General features: G+C 46.4%; 1 pseudogene; it reads right to left on the reverse strand.

The window, feature by feature from the left end:
• Positions 1–27798, reverse strand: part of LOC147698421 (uncharacterized) — a 127442-nt pseudogene that overhangs the window by 48617 nt on the left and 51027 nt on the right.

Genomic DNA, 27798 nt, shown 5'->3' on the forward strand with positions numbered 1-27798 from the left:
AGAAGCTACACCTCATCGCCTGTTTGTACCCGACATCGCCTGGTTCCAATCTGGTTCCACGGTAGTCACTGGCTAGTGACTTTGAACATTGTCCGCTCTGCTTTCAGGTCTTCACCACTTCAGATCCACCCTTGGATCCACCAGAACTCTTCACATCGAGCCCCCTGCAGCATCTTCAGCTCCAAGCACCATCGACCTGTGTGACGAAACCCGAGACTACTTCACACCTGTGCACCCGCTTCCTGTGGGTGAGGTAACGCAGCAACGCCGGTGTTCCCACACTGATATACACCTCTAGTGCCTGTGCCTAAAGTTTCATTCTTATAGGTGCGACCACTGCGCCTCTGGCCTGGTCGCCCCCCTGCTCCTCTCCGCGCCTGCCACTGCAGCCCTGACTACCTGCTGACAGAGTTCCTTCGCCGACGCCGCCAGCAGCGCCCCAGCCGCCGCTGTGACGCCCGCTCTGCCGGTCCCGTTCCCGCCCCTCCTGCCTGCGGCCCCGCCCCGTCGCCACACGATTGGTTAACCCCTTCCCGCCTCCCAGCGGACCCGCCCTCCCTGCTCCCCTCTTAAGGGGACCTCGCCTCGTTCTAGGGAGCGACCACTGCGCCTCTGGCCTGGTCGCCCCCCTGCTCCTCTCCGCGCCTGCCACTGCAGCCCTGACTACCTGCCGACAGAGTTCCTTCCCCGACGCCGCCAGCAGCACCCCAGCCGCCGCTGGGCCGCGCGCTCTGCCGGTCCCGTTCCCGCGCCTCCTGCCTGCGGCCCGCCCCCCGCCACACGATTGGTTAACCCCTTCCTGCCTCCCAGCGGACCCGCCCTCCCTGCTCCCCTCTTAAGGGGACCTCGCCTGCTTCTAGGGAGCGACCACTGCGCCTCTGGCCTGGTCGCCCCCCTGCTCCTCTCCGCGCCTGCCACTGCAGCCCTGACTACCTGCTGACAGAGTTCCTTCGCCGACGCCGCCAGCAGCGCCCCAGCCGCCGCTGGGCCGCCCGCTCTGCCGGTCCCGTTCCCGCGCCTCCTGCCTGCGGCCCGCCCCCGCCACACGATTGGTTAACCCCTTCCCGCCTCCCAGCGGACCCGCCCTCCCTGCTCCCCTCTTAAGGGGACCTCGCCTGCTTCTAGGGAGCGACCACTGCGCCTCTGGCCTGGTCACCCCCCTGCTCCTCTCCGCGCCTGCCACTGCAGCCCTGACTACCTGCTGACAGAGTTCCTTCGCCTACGCCGCCAGCAGCGCCCCAGCCGCCGCTGGGCCGCCCGCTCTGCCGGTCCCGTTCCCGTGCCTCCTGCCTGCGGCCCCGCCCCCCGCCACACGTTTGGTTAACCCCTTCCCGCCTCCCAGCGGACCCGCCCTCCCTGCTCCCCTCTTATGACGCCCCCTCAGTGACCGCGCAGCGGACGCGCGCAGCGGGAGCACCGATTGAGCTCCGAAGGTGCGCCAAAGGTAAGCCCGTCTGCGCCCGTCCGTGCCTGGACCGCCCCAGTGCCAGGACCCCTGGCCCCCGCAGTTCCCAGCCCACCCGCCGGACCTACGACGCCGCCACCCTCATCGCACTCAACGAAGGACGAGTCCCGGGATGCTACCGTGCCACCCCGAGACGCGCCCACGGACCCTTCTGCTGTACCGCCTGCAAGTTCACCTGCATCCGGACCTGCCTCGCACCAGCACCCGCCAAGACGAACACCAGCAGCAACCACCTCAAGTGCATCCTGCTCAACACCCGCTCAGTCCACAGACACGCCATCGAACTCTGGAACCTCATCGACACCACTGCTCCTGACGTTGCCTTCCTCACGGAGACCTGGATGAACGCCTCCTCAGCACCCGACATCGCCATCGCCATCCCAGAGGGCTACAAGATCACCCGGGGGGACCACACCGCCAACCAGACAGGAGGAGGCATCGCCATCATCCACAGGGACACCATCCGCATCACGACCTACACCGACGACATCCTGACTACCGCCGAACACCTACACTTCCAGATCCACACCGACCCGAAGACCACCCTCAGAGGCACCCTGATCTACCGACCCCCGGGACCACGCACCCAATTCAGCGAGGACATCGCTGACTTCGTCAGCCCACATGCCCTCCCCTCCGCTGACTACATCCTCCTGGGGGACCTCAACTTCCACCTGGAGAACAACAACGACCGCAACACCACCACCCTGCTCGACAACCTCGCCAACCTCGGACTCAAGCAACTGGTGACCACCCCCACCCACCTCGCCGGACACACACTCGACGCCGTCTTCTCATCCAGCAAAGACATCGCCTTCAGCCACGCCACAGGACTCCACTGGACGGACCACAGCTGCGTCCACTTCACCTTCAGAAGAACGACGACCCACCACCACCAGCAACAGGTTGCCCGCAGAAGCTGGAGCAAGATCACAGCCGACCAGCTCGCCGCTTTCCTGAGCCAGCACCCTCCCGCCAGCTCAGCGAACCCCAGCCAGGCCGCCGACAACCTCACGAAGTGGATCAGCAACTGCGCGGACGAACTCGCCCCACTGAGGACCCCGCCCAGCAGACCCGGCAGCAAGAAGGCCCCGTGGTTCACCGACGAACTCAAGAGCTCCAAGAAGAACTGCCGAGCCCTCGAGAAAGCCTGGAGAAGGGAGCCAACACCGGACAACATGACCACCCTCAAGCTTGCCACCCCGAAGCATCACCAACTGATCCGCGACACCAAGAAAACTGCATTCAAGGACCGGTTGGATAACAACGCACACAACAGCAAGGAACTCTTCAACATCGTGAAAGAGCTCTCCAACCCCAACGCTGGAAACAACGACATCACCCCATCGCAAGAACTCTGCAACTCCCTCGCCTCCTACTTCCACAACAAGATCGCGGACATACACAACAGCTTCAACACCCAACCGACGAACGCCACGTCCAACTCGACCGAACCACTGCCCCCCACCACCACCCTCCGCGCCTGGACTCCGATCTGCACCGAAGAAACCGTCCGCATGATGAACTCCATCCACTCCGGATCTCCGACCGACCCCTGCCCTCACCACGTCTTCAACAAGGCCGACGCCGTCATCGCACCCCACCTGCGGGACATCATCAACACCTCCTTCACCACCGCCACCTTCCCTGAGAGCTGGAAGCATGCCGAACTCAGCGCTCTACTCAAGAAACCAACAGCGGACCCCACCGAACTCAAGAATTACCGTCCCATCTCGCTGCTCCCGTTCCCAGCCAAAGTCATCGAGAAGACCGTCAACAAGCAGCTGGCCGCCTTCCTCGAGACGAACGGATCCCTCGACCCCTCACAGTCTGGCTTCCGAGCCAACCACAGCACCGAGACCGCCCTCATCGCTGCCACCGATGACATCCGAACCCTGATGGACAACGGAGAAACAGCGGCCCTCATCCTACTAGACCTCTCCGCGGCCTTCGACACCGTCTGCCACCGCACCCTAGTGCAGCGCCTCAGCAACGTCGGAATCCAGGAGAAGGCGCTGGAATGGATCATCTCCTTCCTCGACGGAAGAACACAGAGAGTCCGTCTACCACCGTACAAGTCAGAGGCCACCGAAGTCATCTGCGGCGTCCCTCAAGGATCCTCGCTGAGCCCAACCCTCTTCAACGTCTACATGAGCCCCCTCGCGGCCATCGCACGCCAACACAACCTCAACATCATCTCCTACGCCGACGATACCCAGCTGATCCTCTCCCTGACCAACAACCCCGCCGCCGCCAGAGCCAACCTTCACGAAGGAATGAAAGAGGTAGCCGAGTGGATGTCGACCAGCCGCCTGAAGCTGAACTCGGACAAGACGGAAGTCCTCATCCTGGGATCCTCGCCCTCCGCCTGGGACGACTCCTGGTGGCCCCCCGCCCTGGGCACCGCACCCAAACCGACAGACCACGCACGCAACCTGGGCTTCATCCTGGACTCCTCCCTCTCCATGACCAAGCAAGTCAACGCCGTCTCCTCGTCATGCTTCAACACCCTGCGCATGCTACGGAAGATCTTCCGGTGGATCCCCACCGAGACCAGGAAGACTGTCACCCAGGCACTCGTCACCAGCCGACTGGACTACGGCAACGCCCTCTATGCCGGAACCACCGCCAAGCTCCAGAAGAGACTCCAACGGATCCAGAACGCCTCAGCCAGACTCATCCTCGACATCCCACGACACAGCCACATCTCCGGACACCTAAAAGACCTGCACTGGCTCCCGGTCAACAAGAGAATCACCTTCCGTCTCCTTACCCACGCACACAAAGCTCTTCACGACCAAGGCCCGAGCTACCTCAACAACTGCATCAACTTCTACGCTCCCAAACGACACCTCCGATCAGCCAGTCACGCCCTCGCCGCCGTCCCCCGCATCCGAAGAACGACAACAGGAGGAAGGTCCTTCTCCTACCTGGCCGCCAAGACCTGGAACTCCCTCCCGACCGACCCAAGACCACCTCGCCTTCAGGAAGAAGGTCAAGACCTGGCTGTTCGGGTAGCAGCAGCACCCCCCCCCCCCCTAGCGCCTTGAGACCCTCCGGGTAAGTAGAGCGCTCTATAAATGCCTATGATTGATTGATTGATTGATTGATTGATTGATTGATTATAGGTCACTCGGAAGGTTCCTAAAACACTAACTTTGTAACTTTTACGCACCATAGACAATGCATTGGTGAATGCGTGCACTTTAAACACTGCACCCGAGTCCCGCAGGCCTTTCCCGACTTAGTCACTGCTAGTCCCGATCAGCTCCAGCGATTCCCAAGGCCCTCGGCCTACTTCCTTTTCGATTGGTATCTCTTATACCACTTTCTTAATATATGGTTTGAGTGGCCACCCGCCCTCATCCATATTGTGCAACTTTTGTGTATTTTAACTGTGTTTTGTTTTAACGCTTGTGCTTCTGTGCTCATAAAGAGTATAGGGGATATTTGTAGTTAATAAATATATATATATTTTCAATATATATCTGTGTGGTGTCCTTTCATTTGGTATTCAAGGGGGTTGTATATGGTAAAACAGCTTGCTTCACATGCCTTTCAGAGTTTAGCCTAAGACTGTTTTGTCCACGCTACCACTAGGATAGCTGGTCTATAAGGTTGACTTACAACCAATCGTCATAAGGGTTGCCTGGCATGGTACAAGGTGATCACTAGAACTAGTGAGCATCACATACCAGGCCAACTTCTCACAGCGATTAGCTAATTGCTAATCGCAAATAAGGAATACTCCCCATTCATTCCTATGGGCCTATGCCTGGGTCGGGAATATGGTGTCATCCATTGCACCGGCAACACACGCAATATCCAAACGGGATTCCCCTTCCGCTCCCTGGTTCTCTCAGGACCTCAGCATACAAAAATCTGACTGTAAAAGGCTGGAGCGGCTTTGCAGGTTAAATTACGGACCCCTAGATAAAGTTCGATATAAGGAAGCATCCAAAAAACTGCATAAAGCCATTAGAAAGGCAAAAAAACAGTTCTACGCTGATTCTATTCAACAAGCTGAACATTCAAGCAAAGAAACCTTTAAAATAGTTCAGTCTTTCTTCAAACCTAAGTGTCTTGAGAGGGAGGTTCCCCCGTCGACCACGCTGTGCAACACCATCTCTGACTTCTTTGACTCAAAAATTAAACAAGTCTATGAGTCCTTTGGGCCAGAGAAGAAAACGGTAAAAACGGATCTGGTTGGTAAAATGTCGATTGCGCTACCTTGACACAATTCGAGCCGATAGCTCTTAACACGGTTATGCAAGAACTAAGTCGATGTAAGTCAGGATCACCTGACGACCCCTGCCCTCCTAAATTTTGGAACACCATAGCTGATTTTGTGGCCCCCACTATTCAGCAAATATGGAATATATCCATCTCCTCCGGGGTGTTCCCGAATATTTGGAAACATGCCACTCTCCTCCCGCTAAAGAAAAAAACAAACGGGGACCCCAAGGACCTTAGCAATCTTCGCCCGATTTCTTTGCTGGCAGCACCAGGTAAAATGCTTGCGAAAGTAATCCAGCGCCAAGTGAATAAATTCATTGAAGATAATAAAATATTACACGAGACGCAATCAGGCTTTAGACCAGGCTTCAGCACTGAGACAGCACTAATTGAGGTGGCAGAGTCAGTGAGGTGGTCGATGGATTCAGGAGACTCAGCGATGCTGGTGCTCCTGGATCTGTCGGCCGCTTTTGATACGGTCGACCACACTAAACTGCTGTCACGACTGGCGGAGATAGGCATCCAGGACCAGGCACTGGGGTGGATACAGTCGTATCTGACCCAGAGAACACAGAAGGTGGCGCTAGGGACCGTTTCTTCAACACCTAAGGCCCTCAGCTGCGGCGTCCCTCAGGGATCGGCTCTTAGCCCACTTTTATTCAATATTTACCTGGCTCCACTCTTCACGCTGATTGCCAACTGGGGAGTCAAGGCAATTTCATACGCCGACGACACCCAACTGGTGTCTCCGTATTCGGAAGTGTCGGAGGCGTCCTTTTTGAGCTTCAAGGGCTGTCTCCAAGATGTGGCTTGCTGGATGAACACAAATAAACTAAAACTTAACGCTAACAAGACGGAAGTGATCTTTTTCGGCAAAGGCCCCCCTCCTCCATCTGATCTTTGGTGGCCGGCAGAGATGGGACAAGCCCCCTCGCTTAGCCATTCGGCAAAAAATCTGGGGGTGCGGTGGGATGACAGTTTGTCCTTTGCATCGCACATCCAGCAAATAGTTGGCTCCTGTCTGTGTAAGCTGAGGAATCTCCGTAAGATTCTGCGACTCTTACTAGCAAGCTGCCGAAAAACAGTAATCCATGCCACAGTGACATCTAGGCTGGATTACGCTAATGGCCTGTATCTGGGATTACCAAAGTACCTTATACAGCGTCTGCAACTGGTCCAAAATGCGGCTGCGAGACTATTAATGCGGATCCCTTTCAAGCACTCGGTCTCTCCGCACCTTCTCTCACTTCATTGGGTACCAGTAGCAAGTAGAATAAAATTTAAGGCACTTACACTGGCCTTCAGATCTCTGTATGGCACCTGCCCAAACTATCTGAAAGCCCGACTGCCAAGATACACCCAAGCTCGCTCCCTCCGATCCAACAACCGTGTTCAGATTGCAGTTCCTAGAGCAAAAAGAGCCCGGCTGGGAGGACGGACTTTTTCGGCCAATGTGGCGACACTGTGGAACACCCTGCCCCCTGCTCTTCAGCAGGCCCCCTCCGAGTTATGCTTCAAGCGTATGCTGAAAACCTGGCTTTTCGCCCAACCGCGCTAGACGCCAACACCCCTAGCCCTCATGGTCAAAAAAAATATCTTGTTCTTGTAGCGCCGGGACACCTCCTCGCGAGGTAGCTGTTCGCGCTTTATAAAATTCCGTATTATTATTATTATTATTAATCCGAAGTCTATAATAGCGATTCCTTATGAATCGCTATTACAAACTCGCAAAACGGGTCTTTGATGAATCTAGCAGTTTGGGTACACTTAGAGTAGACAATTAAGTCAGGGACAACATGCAAAACAACAGCTGTCAGTGTTACACAAGGGCCTTTTAGTCACACTGCAAAAGTATGAACCCATACATAATAGAGCTACAGGTTAAATAGTATCATCTGCAGTTTTCCCACTCTACCCTCTACGCTATGGGCTATAGCATAGAACAGGGAGATTCAGGCCCATTCAGGGCGAGACGGAAAAATAGAAAACATCTGCCCATACAGGGCGGTACAATGTATGGGTATTTGCACATTTTGTATAAAACCAAGTGTAAAGGGCTACATGTAAATATGGTGTGATATAATGCTGTTTATATACAATAAGAAAATAGCACTGAGTTAGATACTCTAACATCCAGTGGAGAGATACAATGTATGTAAATATGAAATCATGTATATAGAAAATCAGCCTCCTGGAACTCAAAAGATGCACTTTTAATTCACAACCGTTATGATAAATTTTTGTCCAATTGCCCTTGAAGATTAATTAATGTCTCAATACGCAATGTAATGTAATGTACAATGAATTTTACTGGGGGAACCCACATTGTTTTTAATTGCACGAGCACTTTACGAATGCCATACTCCTCGAATTACTAACTGTAATGAATCTCACGTTGTATATATACGAATGTACATTGTAAGATGGCCGCCATAAACAACTTGGTACCATAGTCCTCTCTCCATGTTGGTAGGGAGGTGGAGATAAAATGGCGTTTCTTGTTATGCACCATTGACACTGAGGAAGCCTTTACGGCGAAACGCGTTTGTCATCTTGGGGGCAGGGGGGTCTGCCAATAAATCATCTCATGCACTGAAGCTCGGAGTGCTGTCTACTTTTTTCTGAAGAGATATATATATATATATATATATATATATATATATATATATATATATATATATACACACAAACCACATATATATACACACTTATTTATTCTTTCATTATAAAATATCTATAATAGGGGTGGGTGGAATTTGCGAAATTCACTTTCGCAAACTATCGCGAAAATGTCAAAAATATCCGCAAACACACGGAAATATCGTGAAGACGCAGAAGTTTTTTTCCGGCTTGTTCATGATATTTTCTGCGTGATTGCGTTGAAAATGTCTCGCCAACTTTCCCATGCGGTCGCCTATGGGCACGGCCATCTTGTTTTCACTTGTCCCGCCCGCTCGCGATGCTTATTTCCTGTTCTGGGTCACGCAATGCATGTTCGCGCCTGTTCGGGATACGTATTTCCTGTTTGGGAACGCTTCTACGTGTTCGCGATGCTTTTTGCGTGCTCGGGGAGAAAATATTGTGCACACATGCCCACGCGATCGCAATGGGCTCCGGCCATCTTGTTTTTCACTCTATTGCTATGGTTCTGGGGCCTGTTTTTGAATCCTCCCTCTATCTTTTCAATCCTTTGTTTCTAGACACATTTTTTTAATCTTTTTTATTTCTTATCTCTCTGACTATTTTCCTTCTTCTTTATTTTTGGTTTTTGTCTACTTTTTGTGTGTTTTTAACTACTTTTTCTATTGCCTGCTCTTTTAATTTCTTTTACTTACTTTTTACATTTTTTTACCTTTTCTTTCCCGCCCGTCTACTCCAGAACCATGTCTAAGGGTAGGGCTAGACGCAGGAGCCAGAGCCGCGTCTGCCTTCCTTGCGGAAGGCAGCACCCAAAAGGGATGCAGGCACGGGCCTTATTTGGGGAGGTGGAGTTGGCTGCACTCGTTTTCTTTCTCCCCTTAACCCTGCCAGCAGGTGGCAGGCATGGGTCCAGGTACAGGCTCCGGGAGCGTCTGCAGTGGTGGGGGAAGGTGCACTGGGCAGTGTTTCGCTGCTCTGGGGTCCGGCACACCCAGAACCAACTGACCACCAGTGGTCCGATATCCTGGACCGGGAGCAGGACCTGCTGGACCTACTAGGAGTGGAGGCCCCAGGTCTTGGTGAGTAACTATTTATTTATTACTACTTTGTGTCTGTTCTTCTGCTCTGTGTTATACATCGCGAATATCTTTTTCCCAACCAGCTAGAATGTTGATTGCTTACTTTACAGGTAAATTACGTTTAAAAGTCTTCTGTGATTGTTATGATGACACAGGTGCTCTTCTGTGCTACTAATCTTACTTGTTTGCAACTTTGCGTTTGCGCTCGCTTAGCGTGATTATGTAAGAGTTTATTTTAGAGAAATGTTATATTGACTCTAGTCCTTACTTTGTCCTGTCACTAAGAGATAGGGGCGGATTGATACTTAGGTTTGGTTACTTTGTATGGGTTTGTAATTTTTAGTGGTATGCATGATGCCCCCTCTGTTACGTCACGTGCTGCTAGTACCCCAGTCTTTAGTAGAACCTTTTCTAGTTTGTGCAATGAGTGGTGATAGGCTTAGCACTAGCAGAACATCAGCATCAATCAATCAACCCAAAATTTGGTGTATACAAAAATGTAGTCCTATGTCCTCCATTTGACCGTATGCATTGTTGAGGACTAAAAGAAGTGGAAATGCATACTTAATGTACAATTGGCATGTTTGGACTAGGTGGGCTAGGTCAGGTGGTACGTACTACTTAGGCTTAGTTAGTATTCTGGAATCAGAATGGAAGACTGGATTAGTGTTGATAAATAATAAGTAGTCGATCCGTGAAACGCCCAATACTACTTGTTGACCAGATGAGATCGGTCAATTTAGTTATTGCAATTGTTGTTTGCATAAATGTTTTTGTGACTGTCCTTTAAAAATATTTTATTTGTTTAACACCAATCATCAATGTTTGTCTCTTTCTTAAATCTTTCCTGATCAGCACCCAGGGGCAGGCAGACTCTGTCGCAGTCGGCGGGAGGAGCACAACAGCAGCAATAGAAGGACACCAACGAGGGCTCTTCTGCGGGCCCTAGTAAGTCTTCTTTTTTTTATATTAATAATTCTTATTCCCGAACTTTTACTGCACCATATTTTTCCGAACTATTGTTTCCGTTTCCTAATGCTATTTTCTGCCAACAATTATCCATCGATCTGGACTATCTGTTTCTAAATTCTTGTTATCTCTGCCTCTAACTGCCTCTGCTATGATGACACTCTGTAGTACTACTATTAGTCTGTCTGTAGCTAAGCTTGCCCAGTTGGCCACTCATTAGTTAAAAGATTTTAAAATAAAACTCAGATTCCCCAGTAGCTCTAGCCATTGAGTCCAGTCCTCTTATACTACTTCTATTCTTATTGATCTTGAGTCTTTGTTAATCTTGAGGCTTTTCGACAATTCCCACCAACAAATGCACAACCAGATTTTACTATTTTGATAGGATAGGACATACTACTATTGTTGTAGCGATTTTGCACATACAGAACTTTGCACAAGAAAGTAGGATGTTGGTGATGGTAGGTTGGACTCACCTCACTGATTGAGTTGTCCTACTAGTACTGTCAGTCTCTCTCTTCTAGTCTATGCATTCTTTAACTGGACTCAAAGGGGTGTGTGAATTGATTGAAAACATGTCCATTATTAATTATGCCTCCCCCAAACTTCTCTTACCTTTGCTTGATTTTTAACTTAGGCACAGCGATGGCTGCATGGTGATGATGGTTTCCTTTCCTAACATGCCATGGTTGTGGTGGTGGTAGTAGTAGTAGACACTGGCAGGGCAGCAGCATTTGCAAAAAAAGAAAATGAGACAGTCAGTCGCCTGAGAGAGACTGGTTGAGGAGTAGTAGAATTAAGTACAGTACAGAACTTACCGAGCAACAATAATATGCAAAAATATTTTACAACAAAACATAATGGTGGTGGGGATAGCCTACTAGACAAACTATAGTTGTGTCGAGTCACTTGACTAGGCCTACAGTATAGTATACTCGACACAAGCGTAACAGTTAGTGCTGTGTATGAGGATGACAACAAATCCAATCAATGCTGGCAATTATTGCGGAGGTATATGTTCCTTTGGTAAATAAAAATCACCTCTAAAATATACTGCTCATGGGTGGGCAAGCAGAAGAAGATCCTGGCTCTGCCTTGATATTGAAGTACGGTTGCTTTCGCCACACCCGCCCCAGCAAGCGTGCAATAAATTATTGGTGTACATTTAATTTAGTCACACCTCAATAGGTCACACAGCCCGGGGAAAGAGGGTCAGGGTTTGTTGAACGGATGGGAAGGGGGGTTTTGGGAAAGGTTTGAAAATAAAAAACAGACATTACGCATGGACAAACAACAAACGACAAACTCTGTAGACTACCATATCCATATCAATATGTTAAGGGAGAAAAATGAAATGCATGCATGATGATGATTGATAAGGAGACCCAGAGAACATACAGTTCTTGTTCAGTTGTTCCGGGCTTACTTTTACAGATAGCAAATAAAAATGTTAAATATTGGTAGGGATGAATCATAAACAGAGAGCAAACCTAATGATAATAATAACAACAAGAAGAACACACTGTTGTAAAGATTGTAGACAAAAAAATGAATCAAATTATTTAAAAGATGATGAAAGTTGATACTGTTACTGTGTTATCCTGGTCAAAAATGTGGATTTGCATCTCGGCATTCCTCTTAGTCCTCTCGTCCATCAATCTTGGGTGTCGCCAGTCGCCACTGCCTGCCTGGTAAATGTAGATTTATTGGTAAGGTAAGTGTGCATTGTTTTGCCAAGTATAACGATAGTGTGATTGTAGATGGGAAAACAAAAGGGATATTGAGAAACAAAGTTGAAAAAATGCACAAGTTATGGTGTAGTACAACAAGAACACTTTTCGAGGCGGCATGTATGCATCATCTCTACTGTAGTCTGTTTCTAGCATTGACCTACAACAACAACAGGACAGAGCAGGCCCACAGTGACGGCACGTCGCTTAGCACATCCTCCGTTTAGAGTACTTTTTTTTAAAGAGTTGGACAAAGCAGCACATAGCCAGCAACATAGCATTTTACAATTTAAGTGACTAAATCAATGTACCGCAGTCATCCCAGCGCTACACTCGACTCCACTTCTACACAGACATTTAGGTCTGCTGTGGTTGTTGCTGACTTGTTTACCTTTTATGCCACTCATGAAACATCCTCCTGAATTGTTATAATTCCATCAATCATCTCCAATACTTGTACTGACTGACTGTGAAGATCGGCCTGCAGTAGAAGTACAATTTTGTTATTACACAACAAGAGTAGACATGTTATTGACTTGAGTCACTCTTTAGTGTGTACATTAAGACTACTAGTACACTTTGACTTCACTTCATGCACAACAAGCAACAAAAACACAAACATCAATCACTCAGAGTTAGGTGTCCTATGCATGCCATTCATTTTCATTACCTGTTCCTTCTCATCTTAAGTTAACGGGCCGTCTTTTGCGCCATCATCATCATGGACGTGCTGTTGTCATACTCAGTGTGCAATGTACAGATTGAGTCTCGTTCCTTATTCAATCAAAAGCAATGTATCAACTAGCTGCAGTAAAAGTACAAATGTCTTATTAAAAATAGTTGCAAGAAGGGGAAAATTGCCTTGAGTTACTTTTAGTGTGAAGATTGATGATTAGTGCACAATGAAATAACTTCATGCACAGCAAACAACAACAAAATCACTCAGTCTGCGTCCAGTGCAAGGCATCATTCATTACCTGTTCCATCTCATTGTCAGTTAATGAGCAGTCTCTCTTGGCTCAGAAAGGAGGATAGCTATAGTAGTCATCATGTTCAACTTCTTTTGGAGGGACTAGGAAAGATTGTATTTGTTCTTCTATTTTGCATCATCCAATCATCATCTGTCTTGAGGGCAATGGATTTAGGGAGATTCAGGAGGATGGAGTGGAGGAACTGGATTCGGAGCACTGTACTGTGAAATGCAGACAGCTGAAACTTGTATACTGAAATAAAAAGAGTAGAAGACGGTGGTGATGGATTTGTTGTGATTCAAACTTTGTAACCGGAAAGACAGACACACAAATAAAGGAAAATAAGGGATAATACAATAATTGCAAGCCTAATTGTCAGGAAAGTATAGCTCGTCCTCTTGGGGTTCAACCAGTAGTAGGTATTCATGATGTAACACACTACTTCCGTCACCTGAGACGCTGTCCTCATCTTCCTCCCTTGATCCATGTATTGTGTAATTCGGTGGTATGAAGTGCTGATTCATTTTGATCATTGTTAACCTCTCCACGATTTTGGGCAAGAGACTGGTCCTTCTCACCGTTCCAATGGAACCTGCAGCACTGAAAACATGTTCAGAATAGACACTTGCGACAAGGCAAGCCAGATAGGTTATCGCCAGCCTGCTGAGCAGTGGCCATTGGGCAATTTAGCTATACCACTACCACAATGGGTTTTGATCAATGTACACCTCTGTTGGGTCGTCCAGATAGGCCTGGACCATCCGTTCAATGTTCAGGGGTGCTGCTAACCTTTCTTGAACTCTTTTCTATGTGCATCAGCACTGTGCTTACTAATGCCTAAATGTAAATACCAGTCCTGTAATGATTCTACTGGGCCTAATGATTCAGTTATTGTTGCTGTTGCCAATAGTGATGGTGAGTGTTCTGAGACAAACGCATTGCTCTCAGCCTCAGAAGTTGCACTTGATGCTGGATGCCCTGCTGCAGTACTTCTTGTGGGTTGATCTAGCGGGCTTTTAATTAGCAGCCGTTCATTTTCCATCTTACTCGCTGCCTCAGCTATCCAAGTTTTGTAGCGGGCAACATCCATCTCGGAAAAAGGAATTAATGTCTTCAATGCCAATTTTGCCCGTTGATCCAGAATTGTGGCAAAAATGTAATGTTCTTGTGACAAAATCTTATTTTGCACCCTTGTATTGTCAGCTAAGCGACAGGCTAAGCTCTCCACCAAGTCATAGGCTTCTTTTATTTCCTCTACACCTTTGTATGATTCAGACATCGCCTTCAGCTGATGCTCTAGCATTTGCAATACTGGGATAATGGGATAGCTTGGCCCATTGTACAGTCCTCCTTGCTGACTTCACGTTTGAAGACCTCAAAAGGACGAAGCATGTCAGTCAGGCATTTAACTAGGCACCATTGGTCCAAATGAAAAGTCATGCCTTTCACAGTAGCAAACAGACTATCCAGCATGTAATACGTTGAGTTCCAACATGTTGCCACCTCCTGGATGAGTGCTATGACTGGCATGTTATAGTCATGTTGAATGATCGTTAGCTGGTTCTGAGCTTTAAAAGAATGGCTGAAATGAATGTATATTCTTCGGCAGGTGGCCAGTAAGTTGCTGACTATGGGTTCTTGTTTCAGAAAGTCTTGAAACATAATGTTTATGCAGTGCGCCAAACACAGAACCCTGAAATAAGAACCAAGCTCCATGGCCTTAAGTACATTACTGCCATTATCTGTGGCAAGAAAAACAAATACTAAGCCCTCTTGGGTGCAGCCATTCAAAAACCTTGATGCAAAACTCTTAAAAAATGTTTTCAGCAGTATGAGATTTCTCCATGGCGAACATGGCTACAGTTGAATGTTTCCGAAAAGCTTTAAAAATCTCAGATGTCTCAACAGCTCCTTCAGATAGCTTATCTCTAAACCCCACAAAAGACACCCAGTGTGCAGTGATGCACATGTAATCTGTAGCTTGGCAACTGGTCCACATGTCTGTTGTCAGGTGGATATTGTGAACAGCACTCTGCTGCAAAGCTTATCCAACCAATTCCAGCACATCATGATGTAGTGCCGGAAAAGCAATTCTTGTGAAATAGGACGGCTGGGAACCTTCCATTTAGGGCAGATGGCTGACACAAATTCAAGGAAACCCACCCCTTCCACAAATGAAAAAGTGAGAAGGTCCAGGGCGAACATTTTAGCCAGCTTTGCATTGTACAACCGTGCCGTTGGGTGGTTGCGTTGGAACTGCCCCTCCAACCTAAGCATGCTCTCAATGATAGGCTGGATTACTTTCCTTTGTGGTGCTGTTTTTTTCATTAACCCACTTTGGGTCAAGGACGCACTTTGTCTCATTGCAGTACTTGGTTGCCTTGGTGTCTCAGCCTGACTCTGAGAATGGCCACTGAGATGTTGCTGAGGAGGATATGGGCGGTACCACTGCACTACTGTGGACAGGGCTAGAAATGCCTCCCTCTTCTTCACCTTCCACCGCAATATTATCATCCCCTGATTCTTCATGCTCAACATCAATGGATTGAGTTTTTTTACTTTGTTGTAAGTGAAGTAGGTGATTCTCCCACACGATAATGTGGTATATTCTGAGATGACTTGCTTGGCCTCCGGTACCATAGTTTGTACCAAGCTTAACCCGCCGTACACCTTGTCGACAAATTGAGCATATAGCAACGTTCTCCTTCTTAGAGCTAACCGAAAAGATGTCCCAAACTGGGGAGGAGAACTTTCTGGCACTGCTGGATGTACGCGGTACAAAAGGGGGTGGTGATGGACGGAGCATCTGAATCAATCAAACATTCACACCCAGTCAAAAGATCTGGGTTTAATCCATCACCGTTCTTTAGCCCACTCTGCCACCCCAGTTCAGACATGGCTATATGCAAATCAGTTATTTCCTGGACCGGAATCAAGCATCCTAGGACCGGTTTCTGGCTATCAGCCGTCGTCAGCCAGGATAGCTTGACTCCAGTGGTGTGGAGAGCATGGGACTCACGTCTGAGCATACCCATCCCACTCGGGTGACAAATGCAAAAACAACAATTGATGGACGGAATGCAGAACAATGTCATATATTTACCCCAGTACAGAGATCTGGGCCTAAATCCATCGTTTTTTTGCACTCCACACCACCCCAGTTCAGACATGGCCATATGCAACTCAGCATTGCCCCTGTGCCTCATGGGAACAGTCCAGCCCGAACTGCCAAGCCATGTCTTTCCTGGACCGGAATCAAGCATCCTAGGACCGGTTTCTGGCTATCAGCCGTCGTCAGCCAGGATAGCTTGACTTCAGTGGTGTGGAGAGCATGGGACTCATGTCTGAGCATGTCCATCCCACTTGGGGTGACAAATGCAAAAACAACAATTGATGGACAGAATGCAGAACAATGTCATACATTAACCCCAGTACAGAGATCTGGGCCTAAATCCATCGTTTTATTGACCTCCACACCACCCCAGTTCAGACATGTCCATATGCAAATCAGCCTTGACCCTGTACCTCAGGGGAACAGTCCAGCCCAAACTGCCAAGCCATGTCTTTCCTGGACTGGACTCAAGCATCCTAGGACCGGTTTCTGGCTATCAGCCGTTGTCAGCCAGGATAGCTTGACTCTAGTGGTGTGGAGAGCATGGGACTCACGTCTGAGCTTACCCATTCCACTTGGGGTGACAAATGTAAAAACAACATTTGATGGACAGAATGCGGAACAATGTCATACATTCACCCCAGTACAGAGATCTGGCCCTAAATCCATTGTTTTTTTTTTCTTCTTTTTTTGGATTCAAGATAGCCTGGCTAATGGGGATTATAAATCCGAAACCGGTCCCAGGATGCTTGTTTCCGGTCCAGGGAAGACATGGCTTGGCAGTTCGGGCTGGACTGTTCCCACGAGGCACAGGGTGAGACTGATTTGCATATGGCCATGTCTGAACTAGGGTGGCTGAGTGAGCTAAAGAATGGTGATGGATTAAACCCAGATCAGTTGACTGGGGGTGAGTGTTTGATTTGCTCAAACGCTCCGTCCATCATCCCCTTTTGTATCGCTTTGTTCGCCCTAACTTGGCAGGGTATGCTCAGACGTGAGTCCCTTGCTCACTTGGCCACTGAATTCAAGATAGCCTGGCTGATGAAGATTATGAATCCATAACCGGTCCCAGGATGCTTGTTTCCTGTCCAGGCAAGACATGGCTTGGCAGTTCGGGCGGACTGTTCCTATGAGGCACAGGGTCAGACTGATTTGCATATGGCCATGTCTGAACAGGGGTGGCTGAGTGAGCTAAAGAATGGTGATGAATTAAACCCAGATCAGTTGACTGGGGGTAAGTGTTTGATATGCTCAAAAGCTCCGTCCATCATCCCCTTTTGTATCGCTTTGTTTGCCCTAAGTTGGCAGGGTATGCTCAGACGTGAGTCCCTTTCTCACTTGGCCACTGGATTCAAGATAGCCTGGCTGATGAGGATTATGAATCCGAAACCAGTCCCAGGATGCTTGTTTCCGGTCCAGGGAAGACATGGCTTGACAGTTCGGGCTGGACTGTTCCCATGAAACACACAATCAACTCAACCGTAAAAGCAATTAGGTAAATACAAAGACAATTATAACAGCATTGTTTTTAATCACTACGTGTATCGTAAAAATTCATTCATAAAATAAATACATAATAAATCACATATAATGCCCCTAAGAGGTGGAGTAGGGAAGGGTAGTGCTGAGATAGTGAAAGTATAGAGATTAGAACATGGGTCACTAAGACCTGAATACACCAAAAATAATGATAAGTTAACACAATGGAACAAATAACTCATCAATTAATTTAACAATCATGCCTCAAATAAAACCACAAATGATAAATCAGGGAGGAGGCTGAACACAAGAGGAAATGTCGACGTTTCGACCCAAGTGGATGCAGGCGTGGTATAAACCTTGCTAGAGGGTCTTCATCAACGACAGGGGTTGCGGGAAGTGGGGCAATGGATCTGTATAGAAAATTAATAAATAAATGTTACTGCGTGTCACATCGGATCCCAGAAAGCTCATAAAAATGATAAAAGGCCGAGGCGGGGACATGGTCATATATTGAGAACATGAGGAATACATCACTAACAACATGAGTTTTGACCGATAGTTGTTGCGGTCTAGTATATATCTTATGAGGTAGGCTGGTTGGGAAAGGCCTCAAAAGCACGATAGTTGGTTAATCAATGAAAGTCAACAGATGATAAAGTCGACAACATCGATTGGATAGTATGCTGCACTGCACGAGAGCGGTTAACACATGGTATACTTATCCAGGGCGTGGGCTCAGGTGTTATATCCACACGTTGTGAATCAAAGAGATTCCATAACGCATACAATTCTATAGTAGGTCTTCAAGACATGTAAAATTGGCATACCTTAAGTTAGTACTGCAATGCAATGAGTTGGGTTTCAAAAGTGGTAGACTCTTGGAGATAAGGTAATGAGGTTACGTCTAAAATATCAAAAATATTAATTTAGGTAATGCACACAAGGGGTTATACATCAGTGTAAACCTCACAGGTAGCAACAATTGAATGACCAAAAAAGATGTAATGCCACACATCTATTGTCAAATTTGGAAAGGCACACATACATAATAAATTAATGCCGGTGTGTTATAGACAACCGGAGTACAGCGTCTAGGTAGATTAGATGACAGTAAGGCCACCGTTAATTCTCGCACTGGACACGTTGGCTACGTGATTAATGCATAGTGAAATTAGAAAAACATACCTTCCGCCATTACTGTATTTGGGAATGGGATAGTGCGAGTCACTTGAAATCTACACAGAGAAAAGAAAGGGAACACACAATATTCACTCATAGCACCTCGTGCGGGTGCATACAGTATGGACAAGTGACACAGATAACGCACATTGCCTGTAAGTTAGCATACCTGTTAGTGGAGAAATGCCGTTGGCAGCGGGGGTTCACATATGGATTTGTAAGATGGCATATACTGATCGCTGCCGATCTATGGGTTGTGAGGGTCGTAGTTGGGCACAGGATTGCGGGATCTATAAGGTAGCGGGGCAATGTATTAGGACCTTCGCTTATACACATAAAAGACCATGCAGAGTGCCTTCAAGTTAACATACCTGCCAAAACCAGAATTACAGCAGGAAGCGGGGTTTCAGCTGTAGTTATTAACAGTGGCGTGCGTTAGTCACTGCTGAATTAGGAGTCGTGGAGATCGTAGTCAGCTCCACAAAAAGGAGTCAGTGAAGTAGCGGGACAATATATTAGTACTTACGTAAATAAACAAATCACGCAAAATGCGTTCAAGATGACGTACCTGCCAACAGCAGAGATACCACAGACCGCGGAGGTTTGATTATAGTCGTGGCATACCCCAGTGACCGCTGGATTGTTGGTTGTGAGGCTCATAATTAGATCAAAAAACGGGATCTACAGGATAGCGGGGCAATATATTAGTCCCATCGCTAATTCCAATAATAGAGCGCTTGAGTCACAAAGTAAGTTAATAGGAACGTACTGTGTACCAGAAGCAATCAAGGACTAGTCGTGGGATCCTACAAAGCATTAATGATAGCTGGGCTCAGACGACAGCAAACGCTTAAACTACTTCCTGTAGAGTTACGATCATGTGACCGGTAATAGTCATAAACACAGAAAGTGGACTAGTGGGAAGGAGATGGAATGTAGCCAAATCGGTACGATACAGTCTGTACCGAATGACGAAAGCTGGCAGAGTCCCAAGAGCTATATGAGAATTATTGATGTATAACCCCTTGTGTGCATTACCTAAATGAATATTTTTGAAATTTTAGACTTAACCTAATTACCTTATCTCCAAGAGTCTACCACTTTTGAAACCCAACTCATTGCATTGCAGTACTAACTTAAGGTATGCCAATTTTACATGTCTTGAAGACCTACTATAGAATTGTATGCCTTATGGAATCTCTTTGATTCACAACGTGTGGATATAACACCTGAGCCCACGCCCTGGATAAGTATACCATGTGTTAACCGCTCTCGTGCAGTGCAGCATACTATCCAATCGATGTTGTCGACTTTATCATCTGTTGACTTTCATTGATTAACCAACTATCGTGCTTTTGAGGCCTTTCCCAACCAGCCTACCTCATAAGATATATACTAGACCGCAACAACTATCGGTCAAAACTCATGTTGTTAGTGATGTATTCCTCATGTTCTAAATATATGACCATGTCCCCGCCTTGGCCTTTTATCATTTTTATGAGCTTTCTGGGATCCGATGTGACCCGCAGTAACATTTATTTATTAATTTTCTATACAGATCCATTGCCCCACTTCCCGCAACCCCTGTCCCGATGAAGACACTCTAGCAAGGTTTATACCACGCCTGCATCCACTTGGGTCGAAACGTCGACATTTCCTCTTGTGTTAAGCCTCCTCCCTGATTTATCATTTGTGGTTTTATTTGAGGCATGATTGTTAAATTAATTGATGAGTTATTTGTTCAATTGTGTTAACTTATCCTTATTTTTGGTGTATTCAGGTCTTAGTGACCCATGTTCTAATCTCTATACTTTCACTATCCCAGCACTACCCTTCCCTACTCCACCTCTTAGGGGCATTATATGTGATTTATTATGTATTTATTTTATGAATGAATTTTTACGATACATGTTGTGATTAAAAACAATGCTGTTATAATTGTCTTTGTATTTACCTAATTGCTTTTACGGTTGAGTTGATTGGTGTTTAACTGGGACCGCTTTGTTTGTATCAATATTCCGCCGAGGTCCCAGTGACTTCTTGGGTTAACTGTGTTTTTGCAGGACTGTTCCCATAAGGGACAGGGTCAGACTGATTTGCATATGGCCATGTCTGAACTGGGGTGGCTGAGTGAGCTAAATAATGGTGATGGATTAAACCCAGATCAGTTGACTGGGGGTGAGTGTTTGATTTGCTCAAACGCTCCGTCCATCATCAACTTTTGTATCGCTTTGTTCGCCCTAAGTTGGCAGGGTATGCTCAGACGTTAGTCTCTTGCTCACTTGGCCACTGGATTCAAGATAGCCTGGCTGATGAGGAGTATGAATCCGAAACCGGTCCCAGGATGCTTGTTTCCGGTCCAGGGAAGTCATGGCTTAGCAGTTCGGGCTGGACTGTTCCCATGAGGCACAGGGTCAGACTGATTTGCATATGGCCATGTCTGAACTGGGGTGGCTGAGTGAGCTAAAGAATGGTGATGGATTAAACCCAGATCAGTTGACTGGGGGTGAGTGTTTGATTTGCTCAAACGCTCCGTCCATCATCCCCTTTTGTATCGCTTTGTTCGCCCTAACTTGGCAGGGTATGCTCAGACGTGAGTCCCTTGCTCACTTGGCCACTGAATTCAAGATAGCCTGGCTGATGAAGATTATGAATCCATAACCGGTCCCAGGATGCTTGTTTCCTGTCCAGGCAAGACATGGCTTGGCAGTTCGGGCGGACTGTTCCTATGAGGCACAGGGTCAGACTGATTTGCATATGGCCATGTCTGAACAGGGGTGGCTGAGTGAGCTAAAGAATGGTGATGAATTAAACCCAGATCAGTTGACTGGGGGTAAGTGTTTGATATGCTCAAACGCTCCGTCCATCATCCCCTTTTGTATCGCTTTGTTTGCCCTAAGTTGGCAGGGTATGCTCAGACGTGAGTCCCTTTCTCACTTGGCCACTGGATTCAAGATAGCCTGGCTGATGAGGATTATGAATCCGAAACCAGTCCCAGGATGCTTGTTTCCGGTCCAGGGAAGACATGGCTTGACAGTTCGGGCTGGACTGTTCCCATGAAACACACAATCAACTCAACCGTAAAAGCAATTAGGTAAATACAAAGACAATTATAACAGCATTGTTTTTAATCACTACGTGTATCGTAAAAATTCATTCATAAAATAAATACATAATAAATCACATATAATGCCCCTAAGAGGTGGAGTAGGGAAGGGTAGTGCTGAGATAGTGAAAGTATAGAGATTAGAACATGGGTCACTAAGACCTGAATACACCAAAAATAATGATAAGTTAACACAATGGAACAAATAACTCATCAATTAATTTAACAATCATGCCTCAAATAAAACCACAAATGATAAATCAGGGAGGAGGCTGAACACAAGAGGAAATGTCGACGTTTCGACCCAAGTGGATGCAGGCGTGGTATAAACCTTGCTAGAGGGTCTTCATCAACGACAGGGGTTGCGGGAAGTGGGGCAATGGATCTGTATAGAAAATTAATAAATAAATGTTACTGCGTGTCACATCGGATCCCAGAAAGCTCATAAAAATGATAAAAGGCCGAGGCGGGGACATGGTCATATATTGAGAACATGAGGAATACATCACTAACAACATGAGTTTTGACCGATAGTTGTTGCGGTCTAGTATATATCTTATGAGGTAGGCTGGTTGGGAAAGGCCTCAAAAGCACGATAGTTGGTTAATCAATGAAAGTCAACAGATGATAAAGTCGACAACATCGATTGGATAGTATGCTGCACTGCACGAGAGCGGTTAACACATGGTATACTTATCCAGGGCGTGGGCTCAGGTGTTATATCCACACGTTGTGAATCAAAGAGATTCCATAAGGCATACAATTCTATAGTAGGTCTTCAAGACATGTAAAATTGGCATACCTTAAGTTAGTACTGCAATGCAATGAGTTGGGTTTCAAAAGTGGTAGACTCTTGGAGATAAGGTAATGAGGTTACGTCTAAAATATCAAAAATATTAATTTAGGTAATGCACACAAGGGGTTATACATCAGTGTAAACCTCACAGGTAGCAACAATTGAATGACCAAAAAAGATGTAATGCCACACATCTATTGTCAAATTTGGAAAGGCACACATACATAATAAATTAATGCCGGTGTGTTATAGACAACCGGAGTACAGCGTCTAGGTAGATTAGATGACAGTAAGGCCACCGTTAATTCTCGCACTGGACACGTTGGCTACGTGATTAATGCATAGTGAAATTAGAAAAACATACCTTCCGCCATTACTGTATTTGGGAATGGGATAGTGCGAGTCACTTGAAATCTACACAGAGAAAAGAAAGGGAACACACAATATTCACTCATAGCACCTCGTGCGGGTGCATACAGTATGGACAAGTGACACAGATAACGCACATTGCCTGTAAGTTAGCATACCTGTTAGTGGAGAAATGCCGTTGGCAGCGGGGGTTCACATATGGATTTGTAAGATGGCATATACTGATCGCTGCCGATCTATGGGTTGTGAGGGTCGTAGTTGGGCACAGGATTGCGGGATCTATAAGGTAGCGGGGCAATGTATTAGGACCTTCGCTTATACACATAAAAGACCATGCAGAGTGCCTTCAAGTTAACATACCTGCCAAAACCAGAATTACAGCAGGAAGCGGGGTTTTAGCTGTAGTTATTAACAGTGGCGTGCGTTAGTCACTGCTGAATTAGGAGTCGTGGAGATCGTAGTCAGCTCCACAAAAAGGAGTCAGTGAAGTAGCGGGACAATATATTAGTACTTACGTAAATAAACAAATCACGCAAAATGCGTTCAAGATGACGTACCTGCCAACAGCAGAGATACCACAGACTGCGGAGGTTTGATTATAGTCGTGGCATACCCCAGTGACCGCTGGATTGTTGGTTGTGAGGCTCATAATTAGATCAAAAAACGGGATCTACAGGATAGCGGGGCAATATATTAGTCCCATCGCTAATTCCAATAATAGAGCGCTTGAGTCACAAAGTAAGTTAATAGGAACGTACTGTGTACCAGAAGCAATCAAGGACTAGTCGTGGGATCCTACAAAGCATTAATGATAGCTGGGCTCAGACGACAGCAAACGCTTAAACTACTTCCTGTAGAGTTACGATCATGTGACCGGTAATAGTCATAAACACAGAAAGTGGACTAGTGGGAAGGAGATGGAATGTAGCCAAATCGGTACGATACAGTCTGTACCGAATGACGAAAGCTGGCAGAGTCCCAAGAGCTATATGAGAATTATTGATGTATAACCCCTTGTGTGCATTACCTAAATGAATATTTTTGAAATTTTAGACTTAACCTAATTACCTTATCTCCAAGAGTCTACCACTTTTGAAACCCAACTCATTGCATTGCAGTACTAACTTAAGGTATGCCAATTTTACATGTCTTGAAGACCTACTATAGAATTGTATGCCTTATGGAATCTCTTTGATTCACAACGTGTGGATATAACACCTGAGCCCACGCCCTGGATAAGTATACCATGTGTTAACCGCTCTCGTGCAGTGCAGCATACTATCCAATCGATGTTGTCGACTTTATCATCTGTTGACTTTCATTGATTAACCAACTATCGTGCTTTTGAGGCCTTTCCCAACCAGCCTACCTCATAAGATATATACTAGACCGCAACAACTATCGGTCAAAACTCATGTTGTTAGTGATGTATTCCTCATGTTCTAAATATATGACCATGTCCCCGCCTTGGCCTTTTATCATTTTTATGAGCTTTCTGGGATCCGATGTGACCCGCAGTAACATTTATTTATTAATTTTCTATACAGATCCATTGCCCCACTTCCCGCAACCCCTGTCCCGATGAAGACACTCTAGCAAGGTTTATACCACGCCTGCATCCACTTGGGTCGAAACGTCGACATTTCCTCTTGTGTTAAGCCTCCTCCCTGATTTATCATTTGTGGTTTTATTTGAGGCATGATTGTTAAATTAATTGATGAGTTATTTGTTCAATTGTGTTAACTTATCCTTATTTTTGGTGTATTCAGGTCTTAGTGACCCATGTTCTAATCTCTATACTTTCACTATCCCAGCACTACCCTTCCCTACTCCACCTCTTAGGGGCATTATATGTGATTTATTATGTATTTATTTTATGAATGAATTTTTACGATACATGTTGTGATTAAAAACAATGCTGTTATAATTGTCTTTGTATTTACCTAATTGCTTTTACGGTTGAGTTGATTGGTGTTTAACTGGGACAGCTTTGTTTGTATCAATATTCCGCCGAGGTCCCAGTGACTTCTTGGGTTAACTGTGTTTTTGCAGGACTGTTCCCATAAGGGACAGGGTCAGACTGATTTGCATATGGCCATGTCTGAACTGGGGTGGCTGAGTGAGCTAAATAATGGTGATGGATTAAACCCAGATCAGTTGACTGGGGGTGAGTGTTTGATTTGCTCAAACGCTCCGTCCATCATCAACTTTTGTATCGCTTTGTTCGCCCTAAGTTGGCAGGGTATGCTCAGACGTTAGTCTCTTGCTCACTTGGCCACTGGATTCAAGATAGCCTGGCTGATGAGGAGTATGAATCCGAAACCGGTCCCAGGATGCTTGTTTCCGGTCCAGGGAAGTCATGGCTTAGCAGTTCGGGCTGGACTGTTCCCATGAGGCACAGGGTCAGACTGATTTGCATATGGCCATGTCTGAACTGGGGTGGCTGAGTGAGCTAAAGAATGGTGATGGATTAAACCCAGATCAGTTGACTGGGGGTGAGTGTTTGATTTGCTCAAACGCTCCGTCCATCATCCCCTTTTGTATTACATGGACAGGCCCAGCAAAAGAAACCCCACCCCTAAAAACACATTTCCCAACTCAATCCAATGCCATCCATGCCCTAAATGATGCTTCAAAATGAAATACATTCAAAAGACTCCAAAGAAACATCATGCACCCACCCATGACTAGATCTGGGCTACTGACTACTACTACCCACAACAATTAAAAAAAAAGGAATGATAAGTACCAAAATTAAATTGTAGTTGCAACAACTGCAATGCCCCCAATCAAACAGACAAAACAATTGCTTACTTGTAAAATATCTAATTCAAAAATCCTCACATCCAATGATAATGATGCAGCAGACAAAAAGAGTGATCTTTCCAGCTCAAAATCCAAAGGCAGAATGAGCAGGAGATGGACAAAGCACTGGGAGGAGCCTGCTGGACAAGAACCGGAAGTTGGAGATTCTGTGGCACTTCCTCCCTCTCCCCCCATTTTAAAAAAGGACTCCTTGCACAAAAAAAAGGACAGCGAATGTAAATCTGAGGAGTTTTTTTCATCCAAATGATCATTTGCAGAAGGTTTTATGCTGCTAGAGATGATATTCTTCTCCAGATTGAAAATTTTACATGTTCGAGTTCTCGAGCTTCACCTTATTTCCGCCGGATGTCGATAGCGCATCCAAAATGATGTGTTCGCGTTCTCTCGCTCCCTGTCACGTTCGATATGACGTGTTTGGGTTCTCTTGCTCCTTGTCGCGTTCAGTATGATGTGTTCACATCCTCATGCTTTTGCTCGCAGTGGAGAATGACATGCTCGAGATCCCATACTCTTGCGGTGCATGATCGCAAGACGAATGACGTGATTGCAGGAGCGATCTATGGGTTGTGAGGGTCGTAGTTGGGCACAGGATTGCGGGATCTATAAGGTAGCGGGGCAATGTATTAGGACCTTCGCTTATACACATAAAAGACCATGCAGAGTGCCTTCAAGTTAACATACCTGCCAAAACCAGAATTACAGCAGGAAGCGGGGTTTCAGCTGTAGTTATTAACAGTGGCGTGCGTTAGTCACTGCTGAATTAGGAGTCGTGGAGATCGTAGTCAGCTCCACAAAAAGGAGTCAGTGAAGTAGCGGGACAATATATTAGTACTTACGTAAATAAACAAATCACGCAAAATGCGTTCAAGATGACGTACCTGCCGACAGCAGAGATACCACAGACCGCGGAGGTTTGATTATAGTCGTGGCATACCCCAGTGACCGCTGGATTGTTGGTTGTGAGGCTCATAATTAGATCAAAAAACGGGATCTACAGGATAGCGGGGCAATATATTAGTCCCATCGCTAATTCCAATAATAGAGCGCTTGAGTCACAAAGTAAGTTAATAGGAACGTACCGTGTACCAGAAGCAATCAAGGACTAGTCGTGGGATCCTAAAAAGCATTAATGATAGCTGGGCTCAAACGACAGCAAACGCTTAAACTACTTCCTGTAGAGTTACGATCATGTGACCGGTAATAGTCATAAACACAGAAAGTGGACTAGTGGGAAGGAGATGGAATGTAGCCAAATCGGTACGATACAGTCTGTACCGAATGACGAAAGCTGGCAGAGTCCCAAGAGCTATATGAGAATTATTGATGTATAACCCCTTGTGTGCATTACCTAAATGAATATTTTTGAAATTTTAGACTTAACCTAATTACCTTATCTCCAAGAGTCTACCACTTTTGAAACCCAACTCATTGCATTGCAGTACTAACTTAAGGTATGCCAATTTTACATGTCTTGAAGACCTACTATAGAATTGTATGCCTTATGGAATCTCTTTGATTCACAACGTGTGGATATAACACCTGAGCCCCCGCCCTGGATAAGTATACCATGTGTTAACCGCTCTCGTGCAGTGCAGCATACTATCCAATCGATGTTGTCGACTTTATCATCTGTTGACTTTCATTGATTAACCAACTATCGTGCTTTTGAGGCCTTTCCCAACCAGCCTACCTCATAAGATATATACTAGACCGCAACAACTATCGGTCAAAACTCATGTTGTTAGTGATGTATTCCTCATGTTCTAAATATATGACCATGTCCCCGCCTTGGCCTTTTATCATTTTTATGAGCTTTCTGGGATCCGATGTGACCCGCA

The sequence above is a fragment of the Lissotriton vulgaris genome, chromosome 8 (assembly GCF_964263255.1).
Source record: "Lissotriton vulgaris chromosome 8, aLisVul1.2, whole genome shotgun sequence".
NCBI classification, from domain to species: domain Eukaryota; kingdom Metazoa; phylum Chordata; class Amphibia; order Caudata; family Salamandridae; genus Lissotriton; species Lissotriton vulgaris.